The following is a 7,315-nucleotide window of genomic DNA, read 5'->3' as shown; positions in this document are numbered from 1 at the left end:
TCAAGCCCATGATCCACCTGCCTTGGCCTCTGGAGTACTGGAATTACAGATGTGCACCACTGGGCCCAAATTTTAACACTTTGTAATTTAATGCAAGAAGTGCATGTGGAATATAAACTCATTTACAGAGTCTACTGGAGAAAAGAAACAGCATCCTTTGGTACATCCGGATGTTCCAGACAATTAAAATGGGAAATTGTGTGACTGGAAATTGAATGGGAAGAAAATTTCTCTAATTTTGTGGTAATTATCAAAACTGAATGTATCATCCTTTGTGTCCTTCTAAATAAATACTGCAATACCCTATTGAATAAAAAAAATATATCTTTTTGTCGTATTTTGGCAGTGAATATACATTAGTCATTTGGGTCATGGCTATGGGATTCAGAACTGATCCAAGCTGGACTGTACATTACATTCACATCACATCAAACTGCCCAATTCTTCATTATTTGCACGTATGTGTGTAGGAGAACTGTTCAAGGCCAGCTTTATCTACACAGTGAGCTTCAAGCCAATCTGTCCCCTCTCTTTAAAACAAAAACAAAACAAAACAAAACAAAGAATTTCAGCCCTTTCAAAACAAAGAAATTATTCTGAGACAATGTCTCAGAATAATAAAGAAAAACGAAACAAGTTAACAATAAAAATAATGCATGCTTCCAGAAGAAAAATCAAGACACAGGAGAAAACCATTAAAAAGAAGCTTTATGTTACGATCCACATAGCTTAACACTGGCTTTTGCTCTTTTAAGTAGTGCTGGGCTGAATATCTGAGGAGATAAACCTTTGGATCACTTCACTGATCAATTCTTTTGGAATTCAAACAATGAAGTTAAACTCAAGAGAGTCTTTCTGTGTGCTGTCAAACTGTCTTCCAGAAAAGTTGTACCAGATGACTTCTCCGCTTCTCTGCGTTGTGCAGAGACAGCTGCCTCAAAAAGCCCCAGACTGTGTATATCCTTTTATCAATAAGCACTACGAGCACCAAGTACAAAAACAACCCAGCTTGAATCTCTAGCATACAGAAAAGGCTTCCTAAGAGATGAAGGTATAGTTCTGAGAGAGACCTACAGACCAACAACCACTAGACGGAGCCTCTCAAGGCATCAGAAAACAAGACAAAGGAACAAGCCAAATTCAAAACTAGCATAAGGAAAGAATAAAAATCAGGGCTGAAGTTAATAATGGATCATAAAAGAATAACACTAAGTATCAATGAAACAAAGTTCAATAAGTTGCTTTTGAACCAGATTCTGTAGCATACTCAAAAAGCCCCATATGTAGCATGATATACTGGCTTCATTCCACACACATGAGGGCAGTTCATCTACAAATCAGTAGACAGAATACAACATAGAAAAACAGTGTCAAAAGTCACATAGTCTTGGATCCAGAAAACAGTTTTGACAAGATTCAACCATCCTTTGTGATAAGACACATTAGGAAATCTGCAGTAGAAGGACCACACCTCAGATAATAAAGCACATACATGATAACTATAGCCAGCATTATAGCGAAAGACAGAAATGGATAGCTTTTCCATTGACATCAGGAATAGCCTATCTATTTTCTTCACTCTTTCTCAATATACTGCTTTAAATCTCAGTGAGAGCAAGCAATATGGCCGGCAGTTTGAGTGAGAACGGCCCCTATTGGCTTTTAGGCTTTAATGCTTGAAGGTCTCCAGTTAATGGAACTGTACTGGAAGGATAAGGTTTGGCCTTGTTGAAGGAAGTGTGTCACTGGGGTGAGTTTGTGGTTCCAAAAACCAACACCAGGCCCAGTCAGTCTTTGTCTGTCTGTCTGTCTGTCTGTCTGTCTCTTGTCTCTTTCTCCATCTCTGTCTGTCTGTCTGTCTCTTGTCTCTTTCTCCATCTCTGTCTGTCTCTCTGTCTGTCTCTGTGTCTGTGTCTGTCTCTCTCTCTCTCTCTCTCTCTCTCCCTCTCTCTCCCTCTCTCCCTCTCTCCTTCTCTCCCTCCCTCCTTCCCTCCCTCTCTCCCTGCCGTCTGGGGATCAGGATGTAAAGCTCTAAGCAGTTACTGCTCCAGAGTGCTCTCTGACTCCTTTTCACCATAGCAATCATGGGCTGACCCTCTAGACCTATCAACGAGCCTTCAATTAAATGATCCCTTTTAATGGTTGCCTTGGTGATGGTGCCTCTTCACACCAATAGAACAACAACTAAGACAAGAAATAAGGCAAGATCATTTTTAATGTATAAATAAGGCTGGAGAGATGGCTCCACAGTTAAGAACAAGTAAAACTCTTACAGGAGATCCCAGTTCAGCAATTTAAAGGAGAAAGTGTGTTGAGGCTCACAGCTCATTACTGCAGAAAAGTCCTGGCAACAAGAATGTAAGAAAATGGATCACCTTGCATCTGCAGTCCAGAAGCAGAGAGCTATAAACGCTGGTGCTCTCTTAAAACAACCTTTTTATTTGGTTTAAGATTCCATTCCATGGAACAGTGTCATTCGCACTCAGGGTGGGTCTTCTCTCTTCAGTTAAACCTTATTAGAAATACCCTCAAACTGTTTTCATGGTGATTCTAAACCCAGTTGGGCTGACAATGAGTATTAGCCATCATGATACCCACGTTTATCAAAGCCTTATACACAACAGCCAACTACAGAACCAGCCAAGGTGTCCATTAGTGAATCCTAGAAAAACATCATATGCTAAATATACTCAATGGAGCATTAATAATCACCCCTAAAGAAGAGCAAAACCACGTTATTAGCAGGAAAAAAAACTGGAGATTGTAATATTAAGGGAAATAAAACCTATTTTCCTTATATAATAAATCATGAAAGTATCACATATTTCCTCATACTTTTAATAATGCAGATGAAAGACATCAAAGTAAAAGGAGCCAGTGGTGAATTTAAGAGCCCTGGCTGCTCTTCCAAACCACCTGGGTCTGATTCCCAGCACACACACGGCAGCTCACAACTACCTGTAACTCCATTGCTAAGTGATCTGATTCCTCTTTGGGCTCCACAGGCACTAGGCAAGCATGTGCTACACACACATATGTGGAGGCAAGAAACCATACACATAAGGTAAATAATAAAGTTTTGAAAATTAAAGTAGGATGAGCTATGAGAAGACAGGCACAGAATCAGTGGAAAGGGGGAGCAAAGAAAGGGAGGGCTATGGATGGGGGTGTGGTCAAAATATACTATGAAAATACAGCAATGAAACCCATTATTTTATAGTTACTATAAATAAATCAATAATAAAGATTATGTGGTAAAATAAAAACCAAATTCAAAAAATGAGCAAAAAATTATCTATGATGTATCAAATCCTTTATAATACGGCACAAGCCAGATACATACATATGCAGTCTAAAGGATTGTAAGTGGATAGAATGTGTGAACATACCAACGGCAGAGAATAACAGAATAACAACATGTGAGAAGAGCCTTAAGTCTGTTCGTAGTGAGGGAAACACAAATTAAAGAGAGTGTGGTGCCATTCTTCATCCACAGTCTCGGGCGAGCTGTAGAAAGTATTCCTGACACAAAGCTGAGGAGAGTGTGGTTCTATGCACTGCTAAAGTTTGCAGCACTTCAGCTCTGAGGAAAACAACTTTGCCAGCTATTAAAATGAAGGCTGTACATACTCTGTAACTCGGCAATTGTTCTCCTGGGAATCCACCCCATTGATATAAAAGTTAGTTTGCGGAAGCACGCTCGTAGAGATGTTTATTGCAACATTCATCAAAAGAGCTTAGGCATGGAAATGCCCATTGGTAATAAATGACTGGGCAACATCACCCAACAGGTTTTTATACAGACATGGCAAGGTACAAGGCGGCATGCCGTGTAATTCAAAGAAATTCCCAGGAGTCGTTACTGAGTCAAAAAAGCAAGAAGCCGGAAGTTGTATACGAGATGGTATGTGTGGAGAGAAAGGTAGAGGGGGAAGATCCCCATATTTATAAATATTGTATATTTGAACAGCAGAATGTTGTGAGTGCAAATAAGTTGTAAATTGATTCATTAACTTGCTTTATAGGATTGGTTGGACTGATTTGTACTGTTATTAACAGTTATCCAAGAGATAGATGGGGGAGGCACTGGTGGAAGTGGGAAAGGCGAGGAGGGAGAGAAATCCAAGCCCAAACAAGAAAGAATAAAAAATTATGTTGACATTTCAAAGTCTATAAATTGTCATATTTGTATGAAACAATATACGTGGAGGTAAATTTTTTAATATATAAAACACTTCAGTGAATATGTTACTTGGAAGAAAATACATTCCTAAAAGTTGAGGCAAACCCAATACAGCAGTACTTGCCTATGAAATGGTAAATAAAAATGTAAACCAGATTGGAGAAGCTGCTCAGAGGTTACAGTGGTTACCACGCAAATATGAGGACCAGCAAGCACTCAGACCCACAAAGTCTACATAAATGCAGGGCGGGTGCAGCAACCCAGCCTGTGACCCCAGCACTCTGGAAGCTATGGGATCTCTGGCATAAGCGGGGCAGCCAGATTGAGCTTGCCCATGGGTTCTGGGTTCCAGTGAGTAAGCTGAGAGAGCGACTGAGCAATGAAGTTCATACATACATACACATAATCTTGTACATACACCCACACGTGTGAACATAAACACGTGAGCACAAACATGAGGAAGAATGTGTGCAGAAACCCTAATGAAAGAGAATTTTATATTTCTATCTCAAAACTATTAAATGGGTCAAGACTCCCATATAAACTGATCACAATTTATCACGGTCCTAGGTAACGTAGTTTATAACAGAGACTTTTTTAAAGCTATTCAAAATATTTTACAGGAACTTTACAAATAAGCTCCATGGAAGAAAGTGTGATATAAAGTTTCCCAAAGTAGGTTAGATCTCTGCAGAAATCTTTAATAAATGAATTTACAAAGCAAAAGAGAAATGGCACTAACAGTGCTAATTTTAAAATGCATGATTTATAGCCCGTTCACAATAATTAAATTAAAATGGTAATTACAAATTTCAATAATAAGGTTTAGGTCGAGACAGGCCCTGGGTTTAATCAAAAAATTATGTTTAGATTTTCCGTGTCTGAGTTAATTGATATTTTTAATGGAGATGCCACTTGCCTCATAAGACATGATGGTAATAAAATTCTGAACAAAACTCAAGCTACATAATTCTTTGTCTTCAAAGTTACATGGGTCTGGCTAGTGAATTTGGAAACATGCTGGTACTGAGAATGATGTCACCAGAGCTTTATAAAGGGCAATGCACATTATGGGCGGTGAGCATATGCAACATGAAATGGAAATGCAAATCCAGCATGTACATCTAGGAAAACAGTGACTTTAATAATATTGTAATAACAATACTATAATTCACCCCCCAAAATGCACTTTTAACTCTCCCATGTTTCAAATATCTTTGCATTTTAGGCTACTCATACCTCTAGGAATGTACTTACTTAGAAGTAGATGTTACAAAACCAAACAGATGAAAGAAAACACCTTTGCTGCTGTTCTGGGACCAGTGTTTACTGACCTGACTTATGAGACTCAAAACTGGAGTCAAGGTGCCACCATAGAGACTGTAGCCATTAGATGAGACATTATACCCATTAGATGACAAAATGTATATGTGTCTGATAATTTCTTGAATTTGCTCAATGCCAACTTGAAATGGAAACAAGAAGCCCTTCTAAACAAATAGGGATGAAAGGTTGTGGAATGAGCTTGTTCAAGTCAAATGCAGGGCTCTCACTGAACCTCCCTAGAGACACATATGCAGAGCATATGGAGAGTGGATGGGAAAGGGAGTTCAAATGTCAGTGAGTCTCCAGTAGGGAGTCATTATTTCAGTGAGATTTAGCTTTCAATTCATCAGCAACTCTCCTGATGTATAAGAAACCTGTATCCATAAAAATGACCAAGGAGAACATGTGCATGTATGTGCACACATGTGATCATATGTATCATATTGTATTACTGCAAGGGAAACTCATAATTAGTGCACTTAGTTCTCAGGCCTTTGGATTCTGGTAGAAAACATACACCGTCAATAGAGGGAGAAAAAGAGAGAGATCTACGTAATTGATTAATATCCTACTTAAGAAAAATTATACATCCATATACATATACATAAATACATATAATGTGTGTATGCATGTCTATGCATAAACCATCAGTATAAAAAATGGGGTTTTACTCTGGTAATCAGTCTGGAGGTTCCTCAGAAAATTGAACATTGCACTACCTGAGGACCTAGCTATACCTCTCTTGGGCATATACCCAAAAGATACTCGAACATACAACAAAGACACATGCTCCACTATGTTCATAGCAGACTTATTTATAATAGCCAGAAGCTGGAAAGAACCCAGATGCCCTTCAACAGAGGAATGGATACAGAAAATGTGGTACATTTACACAATGGAATATTACTCAGCTATCAAAAACAATGACTTCCTGAAATTCATAGACAAATGGATTGAACTAGAAAATATCACTCCGAGTGAGGTAACCCAATCACAGAGAAACACACATGGTATGCACTCATTGATAAGTGGATATTAGCCCAAAAGCTCGAATTACCCAAGATACAATCCACAGACCACATGAAGCTCAAGAAGAAGGATGACCAAAATGCAGATGCTTCATTCCTTCTTAAAAGGGGGAACAAAAATATCCATAGGAGGGGATACGGAAGCAAAGTTTAGAGCAGAGACTGAAGTAATGGCCATTCAGAGCCTGCCCCACATGTGGCCCATACATATACAGCCAAAACTAGAAAAGATGAATGAAGCTAAGAAGTGCAGGCTGACAAGAACCGGATATAGATCTCTCCTGAGAGACACGGCCAGAACATGTCAAATACAGAGGCGAATGCTAGCAGCAAACCACTGAACTGAGAACAGGACCCCTGTTGGAGGAATTAAAGAAAGAATTGAAAGAACTGAAGGGGCTTGCAACCCCATAAGAACAACAATGCCAACAACCAGAGCTTCCAGGGACTAAACCACTACCCAAAGACTATACATGGACTGACCCAGGGCTCCAACTGCATATGTAAGCAATGAATAGCCTAGTAAGGGCACCAGTGGAAGGGGAAGCCCTTGGTTCTGCCAAGGTTGGACCCCCAGTGTAGGGGAGAGTTGGGGGGCAGTATTGGGGGGGTGGATGAGGAGGGGAACACTCTTCTAGAAGGAGAGGAGGGAGAGGTGCTTATGGACAGGAAACCAGGAAAGGGAATAACATTTGAAATGTAAATAAAGAAATATCCAATAAAAAAAGAACATCAAAAAAAGTGGGGTTTTGTATTAAAAAAAGACTGTCTTGTATGT

Source organism: Rattus norvegicus, chromosome 7 (genome assembly GCF_036323735.1).
Source record: "Rattus norvegicus strain BN/NHsdMcwi chromosome 7, GRCr8, whole genome shotgun sequence".
NCBI classification, from domain to species: domain Eukaryota; kingdom Metazoa; phylum Chordata; class Mammalia; order Rodentia; family Muridae; genus Rattus; species Rattus norvegicus.
The sequence above is the reverse complement of the archived record's forward strand: the minus strand, read 5'-3'. Positions refer to the sequence as shown.